The sequence below is a fragment of the Dipodomys ordii genome, unplaced genomic scaffold (assembly GCF_000151885.1).
Source record: "Dipodomys ordii isolate 6190 unplaced genomic scaffold, Dord_2.0 Scaffold125, whole genome shotgun sequence".
NCBI classification, from domain to species: Eukaryota; Metazoa; Chordata; class Mammalia; order Rodentia; family Heteromyidae; genus Dipodomys; species Dipodomys ordii.
In genome coordinates, this window is record NW_012267341.1 from 2,582,587 (window position 1) to 2,600,946 (window position 18,360).

Consider the following 18,360-nt stretch of genomic DNA (forward strand, 5'->3'; position numbering starts at 1 on the left):
GGAGGAGGAGGAAGAGGAGGAGGAGAAGCAGGAGGAGGAGGAGGAGGGGGGGCGGGGCAGGCACTTATGCCTGTAATTCTAGCTTCTCAGGGGGCTGAGATCTGAGGATCATGTTTCAAAACCAGCCTGGCTAGAAAAGTCCTTGGGACTTTTATTTCTAATTAAGTCAGCAAAAGCTAAAAGTGGGGCTGTGGCTCAAGTGATAGAACACCAGCTTTGAGCACAAAAGCCAAGCCAGAACACAAGGCCCAATACTGGCAGGCACACACACACACACTCACACTCACACACACACACTCACACACTCACACTCACACACACACACTCACACTCACACACACTCACACTCACACACACACTCACACACACACTCACACACACACTCACACTCACAATCAAGCTCCAAGTTAAAAAAGGAAGAAGCGGTTTTTAGAGCCTGCTGAGAGCTGTGTAAAAGAGCTGGCCCAGCCAGAGGGGCCCAGCCATTTGGGGCAGTGCCAGCGTTGAGTTACAGATATTCTGGCTCTTCCTCTGCTCTCCTGTCCCAGGGGTGGAGCTCAGCCAAAAATTCATGGGCAAGGAAGGCAAGGAAGACCATCCAGTCAGCCACCCAGGACCCAGAGCAGGGGCAGGGGGTAGAGCACACACAGCTCAGGAGAGCCAGAGAAATGGGGAGCAATGCAGATCCATTACGCTTTCTGCCCATCTCTTGCTCCCAAGGCCTCCTCTGAGCCTCCTCTGCCTGCATCCATCAGGGCCTGGGAAGTGTCAGTCAGACCAGGACGTGAATGCTAACGCTACTTCCCAGCGGTGTGTGATCTTGAGCAAATTATTTTGCCTTCTTGATTGGACCTTGGTTCCTTCACCTGTGAAATGGGAGCAAAGGCTCCAACGACAGTTTGGTTCTGAATGATACCTGGAGGGCAGGTGCTAAGGGCTTGACTGTCTGTGCTTTGGGCAAGTGGTGGATCACGAGGGCTGTGACCTCATCCACTGATGGGGTCATAATGTGGTGGGAAGTGGTAGGAACTTTGGCGCTTGGAGCCTAGTTGAAGCAGTGTGTCCTTGGGGGTTGTGCCCTTGGAGAGGGAGGGGGATTACATCTTATATCTGGCCCCTTCTGCTCCACTTCTCTGCTGTCCACTTGTTCCATCACATCCCCTCCCATGAGGCTCCGTCTCCACCCAGCCCAGAAGCAAGGGAACCAGCCGGCCATGGATTGAAACGTCTGAAAGCAGGGACCAACATCAACCTTTCTTTTGTGGTTTTCCCAGGTATTTTGTCTCAGTCATGGAAAGCTGACCGATCTAGCCTAACTCACAGAAGTGTGGAGCACAAGGAAGGTGCTCATCATCTAACTTTGTTCACATCTATCTGCTCTACCTGGGTGTCAGCCCCTCATGCCCACCCCCCACCTTGGCCTCAAATGCTGAGTGGATTATGTCATAGCCCTCTTCGACCCTTCTCATCATGTATGAGATACTGTCTGATGTATTCTGTACAAAAAAAAAAATGTATGTGTGGGAAAAAAGCAACTCCCTTGTTTACATTTTCTGGAATTCTTTTTTTTTTAAAGTCAGTTGTGGGGCCTGAACTCTGGGCCTGAGCACTGTCCCTCAGCTCTTCAGCTCAAGGCTAGTGCTCTACCACTTGAGCCACAGCACCACTTCCAGCCTTTTCTGCTTATGTGGTGCTGAGGAATTGAACCCAGGGTCTCAGGCATGTCAGGCAAGCGCTCTACCACTGAGCCACCTTCCCAGCCCCTGGAATTCATTTTGATAAATAGTATTTTATATGATCAGAGCCACAGAGGCATTGTATCTTTGTGTTCCTCCCCTAAGTTTAAAAAAATACATATTTTTTGGCTAACTAGTTGTCAGCAAAGTCTTTGCCAGAGAATAGATTTTTGTTGTTGTTTGTTTGTTTTTTGTTTTGACTGGTCCTCAGGCTTGAACTCAGGACCTGGGTGATGTCTCTGAGCTTCTTTTGCTCAAGGCTAGCATTCTACCACTTGAGCCCCAGTGCTACTTTCAGCTTCTTCTGAATAGTTTATTGGAGGTAAGAGTCTCATGGACTTTTCTCCCCAGCCTGGCTTTGAATCGCAATGATCAGATCTCAGCCTCCTGAGTAGCTAGGATTACAGGTGTGAGCCACTGGTGCCCAGCTCAGAGAATACATTTTAACCTAATCAGATTTTTAAAAAGATGCATGTCTTCCCTGGATCTAAAAAACCCAGTTAGCCTCTTTTCTAGGTCAACCAAAGCCAATCAGGATCTGGTTTTACCCCTGACCTTTTACCAGAACCTGACCCTTACCTGGTGACATGGATCAATTCATTGTCCTTGACACCTTTTATGTCACTAAGCCTTTAGTGAAGTTGTCCTCCCTTCCTGGATGTCTTTCTCCTTCTGCCCCTTGGTAAGATGCACCCCCCCCACCTTCCATAGCACGTCTTGGGACGTAGACTCCATTGTGGCCCCAACTCCAGCTTGCCTCTGCGGTAGAAGAGCTGTGGCACTGCTGCCTCTTGTATCTTTGAGTGTGTTAAAGGCAATTGTTGATAATCCTTGCTCTGCAATACGAAGATTTGAACTCAGAGCCTCACATTTGCTTTATCATTTGAAATACCCTCATCCCCCCATTTTATTGATTTAGTGTAGGATCTTGCATTTTTGTCCAGGGCTAGCTTCTGACCTCTTTCCTCCTCTCTACTGCAGATTGGAATCATAAGGGTGCCATCCTGTCTGCCTTATTGATTGAGATGGGGTCTTTGTTAACATTTTTCCCCTCAAATTGGCCTCCAACGGTGAGCTTTCCTATCTCTGCTTCCTGAGTAGCTAGCATTACAGAAGTGAGCCACTGGCTTTGGCTTCTGGCTCTGCAGTTCTCAAATGGGTGCTAGGCATGGGTGAGGGCCTGTGGAATGCCAAGGTAAGCTCACCTGTATAGGTGAGCCTTACATATTCACATGTGTGAGGTGACTTAAGAGCATGTGCTGCTTCCTAGAGGAATCAGACAAAGAGAGCAATCACTGAACTTTTTACTCATGAGATCACTGAAGTCCGGTTGGCTGGAAAGCAGAAGAACCATCTTGGATTTGGGATTGCCTCGGCTGGAAATCTGTTCTTTTTCCACCCTATGGGACCAATAAGCCAGTGAATGGAACAGAAGTGGCACAGGCAGCGTACCATTACCATGGTTCACAGTGAGGGGAAGATTGGGGTCCCGACCTGCCTGTCCCTCCTCTAACATGGCAGCTGGAGCTGGGGCCCTGGGCTTCCTTGGAAAATTCTACAGCTGGAGGTCCTTCCTGGCAGAGAGCCCCACCTGTCGCTCAGCTGAGGGAGCCCCGCCACCTGTAGCCAGACCCGACGGCTCTGCAACCATCCCTCAAGCTAGCTAAACCATTCCAAAGGTCTCCTCTACCCCCACTCACCCCCAGCACCCCAAGGCTTGAAAGCTATCTCTACCCTACCTACCCTTGTCACTCACAATCAGGGCTACACACTGGGTACCTCCACAGCTGCGTCCTGGGGATTGGCAGGTACCTGCCCTCCCTGAGAAGCCTGAGGGCCCCCACTGCCTGCCTTCCCAGCCTGAGTTGCCCAAGGAGACTGACAGGAAGGGCCGGGCAGAGGCAGGCTGGCCCCGGGACTCTGCCTGGAGTGTCTTGGCCTGATGTCCAGTGACTGGGCTTTCTGTTGACGACTGAGCAAGAGCTGCACTGTGCTCTCCTGGGAGGGGCACCGCTGCCCAGGGTGATAAATCAAAACCTTTCATTACTGCCAGAGACATGTTTGGCAAGAAGATTGCTGGCTTGTTGTGGATGGATGAGGGGTCAACAGCAAAGATGTTTAAAATGATGTTGCCCTGAGGGCCCCCAAGTGCTGCACGCAAGGCCAGCCATCTCTGCAATGTTCTTGTGAGTGATAGGAGATCACAAAGGGGTCATTTTCACAGGTGGGACTTGCACTCAGCACTCTAGCCTCAAATGCACCAGCAGCAATCAGACAGGATAACTCCCACCTCTGTCCCTCCTCCCTCCTTCCGCCCTTCCCCCTCCCTCCCTCCACCCTTCCCCCTCCCTCCCTCCCTCCCTCCCTCCCTCCCTCCCTCCTTCTCTTCTTCCCATGGTGCACTCTCTGGTCACATTCTCTCCTCTGCCTCCTGACCCACCAGCATGTCTCAAGCAGCCCAGTGCTGGCTCTTCCCCTCCTGCCTGGGAATGCAACGCAATGAGCGATGGCATCCATCTCCCTGGTTCCCCATAACTGAGGCATGATAAAACCCATGTTTGGAAGCAAGCCAGGGGGCTGAGGTATCCTGGGAGTGCATGGAATCCATCCTGTGAGTCTGGCTTCAGTGGGGCTGCTGTTGGCGGCCTCTCAGCTGCCTCGGTCACCTGGGGCATTCTGAGCAAGGGTCCAGCCTAGGCAGAGTCTGCGGGGAGGAGGGGGAGGAGCTTCTGGTGAGTCAGAGAGTACTATGTGGCTGGAGCTGGGCTGTGAGGAGCCATGGGAAAGACGTGGGGGGCACGGGAACCAGATGCCCAGCCTACCCTCCACTCTCCCCAGCCCCTCCGTTTCAGAGGACTGTGGCGAGGGTTTGCTTTGGAACTGGCATTGGGCACCTAGCGACACATGAATGGAGCCCACAGATCTGTGGTTCCCCTGGTTTGCTTTTATTTTTTTCCCTCTGAACCAGGGTCCACTTGGCTGCTGTCCTGTGAGTGGGATCTGTGCGTCACTGGTCCCCAACACCCACGCTGTTAGCTCCAGCCTGGTCACACCAGCCCTCAGCAGCCTCCACCCTTCGCTGAATCACTCAGACAAACAGTACCATTCCTGCTGGTGCCCAGGGCTGAGTCACTCCTGCCATGGCTCCTTCTACCCTCCCTCTACCCAGCACCCAAGGATGGGGACAGTAGCCTGATGGAATCCTACTTGGAAGGGGGGAATTATTTTCTGAGGTACTCAGACTTGAGCTCAGGGCCTTGCACTTTCACTCAGCTTTCCTGGTTGGTGCTCTACCACTAGAGCCATGCCACCAGCCCAGCTTTTTGCTTATTATTTTAGAGGTAGAATCTTTGGGACTTTTCTTCATGGGTGAGTTTTGAATCAAGATCCTGTGGATTGGAGCCTCCCAAGAAGCTAGAATTACAGGTGTGAGCCGCTGGCACCCAGCTGATGGAATCGTTTTGTGGCTGGTGGGACCACAGCTGCCGGTGGCACTCAGAAGTCCCTTGAGATCCTGACTCCAGTACCACTTTCCTGGGAGAAACTGGAATGAGAGGGCATGGGGGGGAGCAGGGGAGCCACCAGAGGCATGTAGCCATGGCCCAGTCTAAGTTTCAGAGGCTAATGGACAGCTCCATTTTCCTCTCCTGCTGTCCCTTTGTCAGTCAGCCTGGACCCCAAGATCAAAGAGAGGGATTACGTGGGCCTGGGAGGAAGATGGAGGCATGGAAAGGCCTGACATCAGGGAGATGCCCCCACACCCTTCCCAAGCCTGCAGCTTCAGGCCTAGTCAGGCACTGGAGGAAAACCTTTTCACCCTGAACCTCTGGAGTCCCAGGCCTGGAAGGAGCAAGCTTTCTGGAGAAGCCCCTCAAGGGTGAGAACATTTATGGGATATTCACTTTGTTCATTCATTCACTCGTTTTTGAGGGTCTGTTTTGCTATGGAGCAGAGAATAAGCATCTAGAATCTCTGTTGTTAGGGAGTTTAAGTTCTGTCTACTGACATGGTGAATAAATCAATGAGGGAATGCCAAGTAGGAAGGGAAAAAGAAGAGGAGAAAGAAGAGGAAGAGGAGAAGGAGGAGAAAGAGATGAAATAGTTTGAGCAAACAAAGAAAGATTCATTGTGGGGTGGTAGGTGTGACGGGGCCCTGCAAGGAGGCTTTTCTGCAAGGTGGTGGCATGGGATCTGAGACCTGAATATAAGGGGAAGGGGGCCTGGTATCTGTAGAGCACTCTGGGCTAGAGGAAACTGCAGGTGCAAAGATCCTGTGGTAGGAACCTGGGAGCAGCAAAACAGGTTGGGGCTGCAGTGGAAGAAGCTAGGAGACAGGGGTCAGGACTGAGGGTGGAGAGGTGAATGCTGGGTCTTGCAGGCTAGCAGACAGCTGTGGGTTTATCTTGGTGATGGCGAGCACACACTGGGAGGTTTCTTTGGAAGAAAGGAGGTTAGATTATACGATGTAGTTGACATTTCAATGCAATCCATTGGCAGCGTCATGCACACAGCCTCCCTGTGTCACACAGTGTCCCCTCCCCATGGAGAAAGTGGCTTGGCCAAGGGGGTGTTCGCATCCTTCCTTGAGACTGGGTTCTAGACACAATCACCTTTCACCTTTAGAGGCCTGAGTAGGATTATTCCATCCACGTGCACCTCAGTATCCTCCTCTATAAAACTGAGGTGGGAGGCGGGGGGGGGGGGGAGGTCAAGTGAGTAATTCTCCTCGCAGAAGGTCATTACCATGAGTAAGAGAATCCAGGGATGCAAAGAACTCTGGGTGGCGCATGCTGAGCGTTCTTAGCAGATGTCTGCCAAGATGGCTTCGAAACTGTGAGGCAGATGTGAGCAGGAGCCTGGTGGCTGAGCAAGAAGCCAGGATCGACAAGAGCTGGCAGCCAACGAAGACCACGACAACAACGAGGGGCGAGAGAGAAGGATAAAGCACGCAGCCAAAAGCTTGCAGCACGCTGGCTGGCGAGAAAAAGCCGCTTCCAGCAGCCGCGGTCCCGTCCCGGAAGAGGCTGGGTTTGGGGAAAGAGTGTCTGGTTTTAGAGTCAGAATCTGTCCCATGTGCCAGACAGCCATGTGCACCTGCCCAGCAGGAGCTGGAACAGTGGTCCAGAGCGGGCCAGGGAGGCAGAGGCAGGTATGGTGGCTGGGGGAGTTCAGGAGCTGCCTGCAGGGACTTGGGGTGAGGATGGGGGGAGGAGAGGTGGGGAGGGAGCAGGGAGGGAGGGGCTGGAAGTGGGCTATAGGTAAAGGCAGGAGAAGACCAGCCTCTTGCTGAGATTTTGAAGGCTGGGAGTCAGGGCAGGCCTGGGTCTTGAGTCTGGGATTTGGGAGATGCAGCGATTGAGCAGGGAAAGGAGGAGTTGAGGGAGAGGCATCAGGGAAGGGTTCAGCTGCAGCACAGACTAAATCTCTCATGGCCACTCGTCCTCAGCCTGTGGCCCCTTTGGATGGAGGGCGGTGACTCAGATAAGGGGTCCCCTGGAAGCCCTTAGCCACCAAGGCTGGGAGCAAGGGGACCTGGGCAGGATGCCAGCAACCTCCACCTGCCCTCTCCCCTGGCAGGTATTTTATGAGCTAATGAAAGCTGCTTGGCTCACCCAAAGCCAGACCTGGGACTGGCCTTGGCAGGAAGTACACACAGGATGTGGAGAGTTTCCAGATTTTTCTTGACTCCATCAAGGGAGCTCAGGTATTTTTCAGCCTTCACCTAGTCTGACCAAGTCAGGACCCAGTGCACTAGGACAGGACACACCAAATTCAGGCTATGCATGAGGAAGCATGGAGCTGAGGGTTCATACCCTTGCTTGGTCTTTTCTTCTCTGGTGCTCTACCACTTGAACCACAGCCACATTTCTGGCTTTTTGGTGGTTAACTGGAGATAAGAGTCTCATGGACTTCCCTAGCTAGACTGGCTTTGAACCACAACCCTCAGATCACAGCCTCCTGAGCAGCTGGGATCTCAGGCATGAGCCACCAATATCTGACTGGACATTATTTTTGATCTCTCTTCCTTCAAAGACTCTAAGCCCCATGTGGGCAGCCTTGTTCCCTGTGCTATGCTCACAGTACACCCTCCAACAATATCAGACGGCCATATTCCCTGGGTGCTTGACTCCTGAGCTCTGCATCTTCTTTGTTTCTCTCATTGTCCTGGGACAGACCAACCTTGACTTCCTCCCAGCCTCTGGCCTGGTTGCTCAGGTACGGCCTCCTCTGTTCAAGCTGAGGGGTGTGGAGGGAAGGTACAGAGAAGAATAGCTCATGGCAGACACATCAAACTGCATGGGACCCCCATCCATGTCCACTTGGGAGTTAATAGGTAGCCAGGGGAATACCCTTGATTCCAGCTGATGGGGTTGACTGGACAAGGGGAGGGGCAGGTCTCCTCTGATTCCACTTGATTTCCAAGCAAGGCTGTGTCTCTTGGCTGAAGCCCCATATGGGCCAGCCCTTGGCTATGGCTCCCTTTGGACAGTGTCTGGGGTCTCATTTGCTACCCGGTTGTCCTGTGGACAGTGGGCAAGGAACAAGGGCAGTTCAGGTTGAGTTAGTGAGCAATGGCTGGATCCTAGCCAGGCGAAAGAGGTCTAAGGTAACAATGATCACTAGTCAAAGGCTGAGAGGATCCTGGCTGAGCAGACACCAAGGTCTGAGGTACAGGGGAACCAGCTTCCAGTTTCTTCCTGAGAACCATCAGGAAGGTACTTCATATCTCTGGGTTAGGAAAGACTCAGAGGTAAACAGTCAGCTTAATGGAGCACTGCCATGATCCATTAGTAATGTCTGTCCTTGGCATTGTAAAGGAAGCATGTGTCATTCCTGGCTCAGAGTCTCTTTCATACATTCCATGATTCAAAAGCCCTGTGTAACTCAAGATCAACTCTGTGTGCATGTGTGTGCATGTCTGTATATGCACGTGCCCGTGTGCTCATAGGTAAAAGGTGGAAAAGATAAGAAAAATGGATTCAAAATCCTGGGTCCAATACGTGGCAAGCTCTGAGACAGACACAGAATGGAAGCTGCTCTCCTGCCCACAAAAAGCGCACTGTGAGAAAGCAGCTTGTTTTCACAAACTAAGTTGCTAACCATTAGTGGGTTGTGAAATAAATTTAGTTGGTTCTACCAATATTTTAGGAACACACCGAGGAGAGCAGAACGAAACAGAATGAAATTTTTAAAAAATGAGCATCTTAGATGGCGATGCATATGGAACGGAAGCCTGAGCTTTCATCTCAGTTCTGTGTGGACGTGGGAAGGGGGTGATGAAGGGTTGATCCATGTGACTGATGGTCCAGTAACTCTGTAATGCTGTACTGTCTCCTCTGTCTCCCTGGGGTAACTTTAAGACATATCCACACATTGTTTTGGACACTCTTCCCTTCAAACGTGGGACCCATCTCCTCCCCCTGCAGGACAGGAAGGGACACAGTGACTTGCTTTGAATGAATGGAGGGTGGTCAACATGACAACTTGTCCCTCTCAGGACTGCAGCCTACTCCTCACTCTTCTTCTTGAGTTAGTCGCCTGGAGAATCCCATGCTGGAGTTATCTAAGCCATGCTACACAAAGGCCTTCTGCCAACAATCACGTCCGCCATCTTGGAAATGGGTCCAGGCGAACTTTCCAAGGGCTGAAGCTTGGGTAGGCATCTTGTCTGCGATTTCATGAAACCTGGATCCAGAGTCTCCCAGCGATGCCACTCCAACTGTTCCTCTACAGCAGCTGTCAGGGTAGGAAAGGTTTGTTATTTGAAGCTGCTCTGTTCAGAGGGCAATTGGTTATACAGTGCCGCATAACGAATACACTCTCCAAGTGCTCCCCGTTGATTGAAAAATTATGTGGTTATTTCCTATGGAAGGGACTTCCAAGAGCTTGGGGATGTTTCCAAGAGAATGAGAAAGTTCAAGGAGCCCGGGAAGGGAGGAAGGACCAGGGGGAGTCTGATCATGATAACAAATCCAGTGGACTGACAAAGTCCAGGATTCTGTGAAAAATTTATGTGTCAGGAAGTATCCAAGGCTGAGCCTCTCAGCTTCTTCTAATTAACCACCCCCCTCCAATCCCTTTGGACAGGAGGACAGTATTTTTAGATTTGTGAAGGTACATTGGGTTCCCGGTGATGGGAGGCCCCTCCCCCCCATTCAAGGAGTTCGTGTGGAGAACATGGATTAGTTGTGGGATTTCAGTGAAACCACTGCTCTCACTTCTGCCTATCTGGTAATTTGGCCAGAAACTTGGATGACTGCACAAAAGATGTGTTCATCCAAACCTCGAAAGCACAAGTTGTTTCGATAGAGCTGATTTATTATCCAGAACTCTCTTCCCAGGCAGAATCACCAGGCCAAAATCAACAGGAAGACATTTAACAGTAATCAATATAAAGTCAGGCACTTTCAGATCGAACAACAACAAGAAAAAGTCAATGGTTCAAGGACTAAGCCTAAGGTGGGTGGATGAATTGGCTTGGCAGAGCTCTACCTGACAAAGTCAGGTCATTTTTGTTTGACTTTTAAGGTCAATGTCAGCACTAACAACATGATGTAGCTACACAAACTCAGCCTGGACATGGTCTCCAACTTCACAAAGCCCATGGTAGGGGGAGAGGGGGGAGGCACACGTGGAGAAACCGGAGTCTCCCAAGCCAATGCTCAGATATGATTTCTGAGGTCATACTCCATCACTCTAGGTTGGTAGAGGGACTGGGTGCCTGGTCCCAACTGCACTCATGAGGCTCAGATGCCAGGGTGCCCACACAGGAGGGACAGTAATTTCTCTGAAGTGAATGGTGGGTACGGTCTATGAAGTGAAGGGGACACATGCTCCAGGATTTAATGCGCCAGATAAAGCACACAGAGTGTCCTGGCACAGGGGCACTGCCTGGGGAGCCACACACCTGTGTTCTCCTCCAGTCCCTCCCATCACGCCTGGCGAGCTCATCACCACCCGCTTCCTGCGTCTCCTCCCCTCCCCTCTGGTGCCCTCCCACCCTGCTGGGCACCCCCAGGCTCTTCTCAACTCCTGAAGTAAATCTGTTCGGCCGATCTTGGCAACTGTGGCCTTAATTGTGTGTGTTTGACAAATGGCTCTATGAGATCCACGCAGGACACTGGGCCGCTGAAGACTGCTGGGTCAGGATGGAAACGTGCTATGAAGAATCTGAGAGGACAGAGCGGCCTGAGCTGAGGATGTGGGGGCCTGGGCTGCCCTCCCTCTGCCCACCAGGCGGGGCTGGAACTTCAGCTTCTCCATCCCGCTGCAGCCTCTTAGGCTGTTGGTAGAAATGAAACTCTGGGAGCTCTGTGTGGGGGGGGGAGGGGGCACACACACACGTACACAGGCACATGCACATGCTGGCCCTGGGACTTGAACTCAGGGCCTGGGCCCTGGCCCTGAACTGTTTTACTCAAGGCTAGTGCTTGAGCACTCTACTACTTGAACCATAGCTCATTTCCAGCTTTTTGCTGATTAACTGGGGATAAGAGTCTCACGGACTTTCCTGCCCAGGCTGGCTTTGAACCTTGATCTTCAGATCTCGGCCTCTTGAGTAGCTATGATTACAAGCATGAGCCACAAACACCCCACTGCCCCCCACCCCGAACTTTGAAGGAGGCAGAAAGCGGCCTCTCCTGCCCTGTGCTCACAAGGGAAGACATTCAAATGCAGAGCAGTTGAGTGCCCAAGCAGATAACTGGTAGGTGCAGCCTTGAGTGGCCCGCCTGGGTCAATGAGTGCTTCATCCCACAGTGCCCCGGCCGACATGACTCCTCTTCTGCTAATTGGATTTCCCATGCTTCACTGCCCATTGCCATGTTCTCTCCTCTGAAATACCCAGGGTGGGAGGTGTTTCTCTTGGCACTAGATGATGAGTGCTAAAGTTGAGCAGTTCTCTTACTGGCTGTACCTTTAAGAATTTGCTGCAGGCCCCAGTGGCTCATGACTATAATCCTAGCAACTCAGGGGGCTGAGATCTGAGGATTGAGTTTCAAAACCAGCTGGGGCAGGGAAGTCCGTGAGACTCTAATTTCCAATAAGCCACCAGAAAACCGGAAGTGGCGTTGTGGCTCAAATGGTAGAGCGCTTGCCTTGAGCTGAAGAGCTGAAGGACAGCGCCCAGGCCCAGAGATCAAGCTCCATGACTCACAAAATAAAATAAAATAAAAATTGTCTAATTTCTCTGAGCCTCAGCTTCCTCATCTTTAAAATGGGATGATTTGCTAGGGCGGATGTGATGATGTGACATTAAATGAGATAATGCAAACAATGCACTAGGGTACAGAGTAGACTCAGTCTGACCATTGCTATAACCAGTTGGGGTCCTTGGGGTGGTCCTGGATGGCTAGCCAGCCTGTGCACTGCACAGTGGTACAGCAGCATCAGCGGAGCTTAAATACAATCTGTATTCACCAGAGAAGGATTCTTTTCCTGATTTGCATAATGTTGCTGTTGTTTGCAGACCTGTGTGCCCTTCCTGTCTTTTGAAAGGGGCAGGACGGGATGCTAAGCTACCTCTCACCTGGGGACCCTGGTGCTTCAACTCCACTAGTTGAGCTTCTTGAGTGCCATGGACATTTGCAGGCACCACCTGAAAAGAAGGAGCCTCGGGGACAGAAATACCAAAATAATGGAACCATCACCTTTCTCACTACCAGCGACACCACCAGGAGCTGAGGGTGGGGTCGGCCCTCAGGACAGGTGGGCTGTAGGTCTGAAGTCACAATCATCTCCCCTCTGGCTGGTGCAGCAGCAGCTGCTAAGCCGTGGGCTCTCAGATCACACACCAGGGGACGGCTTCCATGGCTAGGTACAGGATGGGGGCTGTGAGGGGGACTGGGGAAAGTAGAAAGGAAGCAGAAGGGCCGACTCTTGGCAAAGGTGCTCTGGAATATAAGGGGGGTACAGGGTTCCCACACCAGGAGCCCTTAGTCATTGCTTAAGTGAGACCCAGGAGGAAAGGGAGAGTGTAAATTCCCAGCATTCCAGCACTGTTCTCTGACAGCCAAGCAGATCTAGAAGCCCCATGGTGGCCCAGGAGCTGTGGATATATGGGGTGCTGAACAGGGAAGCCCCACCATCTCTCTCCAGCCCTTCTCCTGCTGTGGATCTGGGCTTGGGGCCCATAGTATCTGCCCTCCTGGGCCTGGGAGGGGTCTCTTAACACCCCTCCCTCACCCCCAATGGGTCAGAGCTAGACTGAGAAGATTTCTAGCATTCTGGTTGCACCCCAGGCTTCACATCCCCATGGGAGCAACCATCAAGCAGGCAAACAGGACAGGTGGTATCCCTGAGGCTTGCTGTGCATGCTCTCCAGAGCCAGGCTTTTCTTCTGCCAGATCTGCACTGGGCATAGGCCCATTCTGGCTCCTACATGTGAGGCACGCAATCATTACAGTGATACTCGCTGCCCATCTTGGCTCAGAGCACACAGCTAATAGGTGATGAAGCTGGACTCACACACACACACACACACACACACACACACCCCTACTCTCAGGTGCAGCCCATGCTCTCAGGCATGGCCAGGCAGGTAAGAGAGCTGCACTTCAGGTTCCAAAGCCTGGAACTCCTTCACACTCAAACAGCACAGCACAGCACAGCACAGCACGGCACAGCACGGCACGGCAGCCCTGAAAGCACGAATTCCCTGAAGGAAGGTTAACAGGCTTCTCTCTGATCATACAGCCTAGCAGTGGCTCACCTCTGCAACCAGGGCCTGCATTGACCTCTTAAGGTTCAAAGACCTCTTATGACACCCATCTTCAGGGACGTGCAGTTTACCCACCTTTATCTTCTCTCCTCTCTGACAATTGGAAAGAAATAGAGATCATAGAAGAAAAGGAGGAAGGAAGACTGGAAGGAGGGAGGAAGGATGAAAGGAAAAAAAGGGAAATGGGGTTAGGGAGGGAGGAAAGGAAGGAAGGAGAAAGGGAGGGAGGAAAACAAGAGAGTCCCTTTCTCCATTCTAGCAGTTCCCCTCCTCCCCAGAACCTCCTGCCCGTGACAGATGTTTATGGCTTTAGACAATGAAATGGATCATCACCTTCTATCTTCAGTGGGGGGTCATTACTCCTCCATTCAGCAGAGATGTGCTAGAGGCTTAATTTTTTTTTGTTTACCTATGAGATCACTTCAATGTAAGAGAATTAGAAACCTTCTTCTTTATTTCTTTAGCAAATAGAGGCTTGTTGCCCCCCTCCAAAAAATATAAAAAGAAGGGAGGGCGAAGACCTAATATTATGATTCTAAAAACAAAACAACTCTTTACGCGAAGATGGGTGGGTTTTGGGTGGAAGGACATATGTATAGATAGGGGCTTTATTAGGAAAAACATCCACCTTCCATTGTAAGTCAACATGGAGCAGTAGAACTCAGGGAAATGGTTGAACCCAGCAGGATGGGCCTCTCTGACTGCTTGATGCTACTTAAATCTGCCAGCGTGACCAGATGCCAGGAGACTTTTCCATGTGGTGGAGGGAAGTGGCTTGAGACAGACAGGGCTCCCAATAGCTGGCTCATCAAGATCACAGGGGTAACTGCTATCATGAGGATCCCCCATCTCCGTCCTGTGCCAGATACTAGGCAAATGCAAACACATAAACAAAGAAGAGGCATGCTTAGGCATTCTTAGGCAGTATGGAAGGCGTGGGACCCCTGACAAACCTGCACTTCATGGCAGGAATGTATGACAGAGAAGAAGTCACTTACCCCATCAGCCAGGAAGCAAAAGGGAAAGAAGAGGTGGGTCCTGATCATCCTCTTCAAGGTCACGTGCCCAATGAACTAAAGACTTCCTTCCAGGCCCCACCTCCTAGAGTCTCTACCATCGCCCAGTAGTGCTACCCTGGGGACCTAGCCTCTAACACATGGACCTTTGGGTTGGGAGTGGGACATTCAGTATCCAAACTCTTAATGGCCCTGAATGGGCATCCAGTGCAGTTAACATCCTCAGCTCACACTGGTGTTCCCAGAACATTCTGGTTTTAGGGTAGAAGTCCCATCTCCTGGGAATCTGCCTAGTCTTGAGCTAGTGATGTGGCTGGTACCCCTGCCCCCTGCATAGTCCTAAGAGACCAGTTTTTCTAGACCTGTCCTGTAAGCACCCTTGGGGGGGGGCAGGTGCAGTTCCTGGGCCCCTCCTTCCTCAGATAGAACCACAAGGGCAGGGTCCCTAAAGGCAGGATACAAGCTCTGTAGTGAGCATAACACTTCAGCTTTGTGTGTGGGGACCATAGGTAAGTATTGAGGTGAAGATGGGTCTTCATGGGCTTTGCCCGGAGATACTGACTGTTAATATGGGGTGGTTATGAAGGGAGCTGGATTCATGTTCAAAGTCCATCTTTCTCATTTTGCAAAGGAAGAAAGCAAGGCTCTCAGAGATGAGTAACATATATAAGCTCTTTATCCTATCAGTGGCAGAGCTGTGTGTCAGTTATTTGCACTCATTCATTCACGCATTCATTGTGCAGTGTTGAATTCAAGGCCTTGCACTTGCTAGACAAGTACTCTACCACTTGACCCATGCCCTTTAGTTTTTTTTTGTTAGTTGTGGGGAGTGAATTTGTGGCCTGGACCTGTCATTGAGCTCTTTTACTCAAGGCTAGTGCTCTACCATAGCACCACTTGCAGTTTTCTGGTAGTTAACTGAAGATAAGAGTCTCATAGGGGCTGAGAAGGTGGCTCAGTGGTAGAGCGCTTGCCTTGCATGCCTGAGGCCCTGGGTTCGATTCCTCAGTACCACATGAGCAAAAAGAAAAAAGCTGGAAGTGGCGCTGTGGCTCAAGTGGTAGAGCACTAGCCTTGAGCTGAAGAGCTGAGGGACAGTGCCCAGGCCCAGAGTTCAGGCCCCACGACCGGACCCAAGGAAAAAAAAAAAGAGTCTCATGGATTTTGCTGCCCCAGCTAGATTTGAACCATGATCCTCAGATCCAGCTCCCTGAATAGCTAGGATTACAGGTGTGAGCCATCAGCACCTGGCTATCCTTTAGCTTTTTAAATTTGTTTCTCAGACAGAGTCTCAATCTTTCCCCCTGATAAGTTTTAGACTTCTATCCACCTACTTTCATTTCCTGAATTACTTCTACTGGGACTACAGGTGTGTGCCACTCGATTCAGCTCAAATGTGGGATTTAAACTCCAGTGGTCTTGCCCTACAGCCTGAGCTCTGAGCTGGGGGACTGTGCTCCATAGAAGTGGCTGTCCATGCTCACCATTTGGATGATGTTGACAGTGTGTCAATGTGTTAAGGAAACCTAGCCAAAACTCCTGTGCTGAACATTGCATATGCACTCAGAAGGGTACACCTTGTAGAGACCCTTTCTCAAATTGTCATGAGAGCCTTCCACATCAGGACTGTCTTTTCCATCTTAGGAAGAGGAAATCATGACAGGTAAAGGCAAGGACTCTTTCCAGGTGACAGAAAAGCAAGAACTGGGGCTGAAGTTGCAGGCAGAGCCCATCCTTGGCCACCACAGCTGTTTGAATGTTGAGGATGGGCACAGGTGTGCGGGTACCTGACACTGACTGTGTTTGCTTCCATGACAACGCTCACACCTCACACTTGAGACTGTTCAAGGACCACAATGGTGCTCAGACTCCAACTGCCCCTCAGCACATACCCTTATTCTTGGTCCCAAGGGCTTCCTGGAGGCAGTAATTCACCTTAAGAACTGGCTTTAGGCACAGGGAGCATTTGGAAAGAATAAATGCCATCTCAACGGTCACTTACTGAGTGTCACAGATAAATCCCCATCGCACGAGGCCTTGCAGATGCTTCAAACCCCATGTTCCCCACTTCAAAATTACAGTGCTCATTATGTCTGCTGCTCAACCCTATTAGTCAGTGTCTTCACAGAGAAGCACGGAGATGGCTAACGCATAGATTTTTGTTTTTAATATTCAGATGCTCTTTTAGTATGAGTAGCACCCTTTGGAACCTATGTATTTTTAACTGCATGCATTGGAAAACAATATTCCCAAGAGGAAATCTAGAAATCTCATTCAACTTTCAAAGGGTCTTTGGCTCATGAAATAGTGACTGCGATTCTTAGAGGTAGGAATCAATGACCATTCATCATGATTTCTACTTTTTGAGGCATTTATTTTTGGTGGTAGTGGTAACCCTGGGGGATTGCACTCAGGGCCTTGCACTTGCTAGGAAGGTGCATATCGTTTGGGCGACATCCTCACCCCACCCACAACCTCCAACCCCTTCCTCCTCCGCCTTTCTTTTGCTTTGGTTATTTATTTATTTATTCATTGATAGATTGAGATGGTGTCTTGGACTGGCCTGGACCTCAATCCTCTTATTTACACTTCCCACACAGCTGGGATCAAAGCATATATTACTGGTGCTAAGCTTCTTATTGGTTGAGATGGAGGTCTTCTGAACTTTTTGCCTAGGCTGGCTTCAAACCTTACTCCTTCCATTTCTGCCTTCAGAGTAGCTAGAATAACGGGAGAGAGACACCCTGGCTGGCCATAATTTCTATACTACAGAACAGAAATTCAGACACAGAGAAGTTGTGAAAGCTGCCTGAGGGCATACCGTTCAATCAGAAGATAGCAAGGGTTTGAACCCAAGAGAGTTTAGATCACAGCCTCTTCTCCATTTGCCGTGACAAATTAGCAATGAAAGGCACACTGTGTAGGATGGGGGTGGCTGGGGGATAGAGTCTTTGGACAGGATCTGACCTCTAAAGGAGACAGTGTGAGCCAAAGTCAAGTGCTCTCCCTTCCCCCACCCAGATCTTTACTAAGAGTCCTCCACTCCCAAGTCCCTCATATGCTTCTAGACCCTTCTTCCAGCTGTGTGATTTCTGCAGTCATCCTTGAACTCCTCAAGTGTCTTGAGGGCCTGGATTGGTTTTATTTATCTCCAAATCCCTATAAACCCAGGGACAGTTCCAAATAAAGGCTTCTGAATGAATGTGTCTGTATCCCATAAATGCCTCATCCATTGTGGGTGCAAAGACCCTTTCTTTTTGGATGGAATTTTACTGCTTTGAAGAGAAAAGAAGGCCTCCAGCTAGAGAATCCGTCTACATTTTATAATAGTATTAAGACAGGGTCTTGCATTTTTATAGCACTTTTGATGTGCGCAAGAATTTTTATCTCCCTTTATCCTTTTGACTTAAGCCTTAAGTGTAAATTTGTCCGGACTGGAACGAAGCTCAGATTCCATGACTGGGAGAAGTAAACAAATGTTCCAGGCACCTTGTCCCAGCCAACCAAGCACAGGGAAGGGTAGAGGGCTGCAGAACAAGTGACCTCAGCCATGAAATGAGACAGGAAGAGCCATTCTGGGGAGCTGCTGTTAAGATTAAATGAGATGGTGCCGACTGGTTAGTTGGATGAGGCTGGCACAGGGCTGACATAACCATTGTTCCTTCTTCTGTTCTTCCCTTTTCTCTGTTTCTCTCTTCCTCCTCCTCCTGGGCTTCCTCCTCCTCCTCCTCCTCCTTCCTCCTTCTCCATCCTCCTTCTTCCTCTTCCTTTTCCTTTCCTCCTTCCCTCTCTCCCTCCTTCTCTCCTTCCCTTCCTTTGTTTCTTCTTTCAGTCTTTCCTCCTTCCCTCCCTTCCTTTCCTCCCCCTCCTCCTCCCCCTCCTCCTCCTC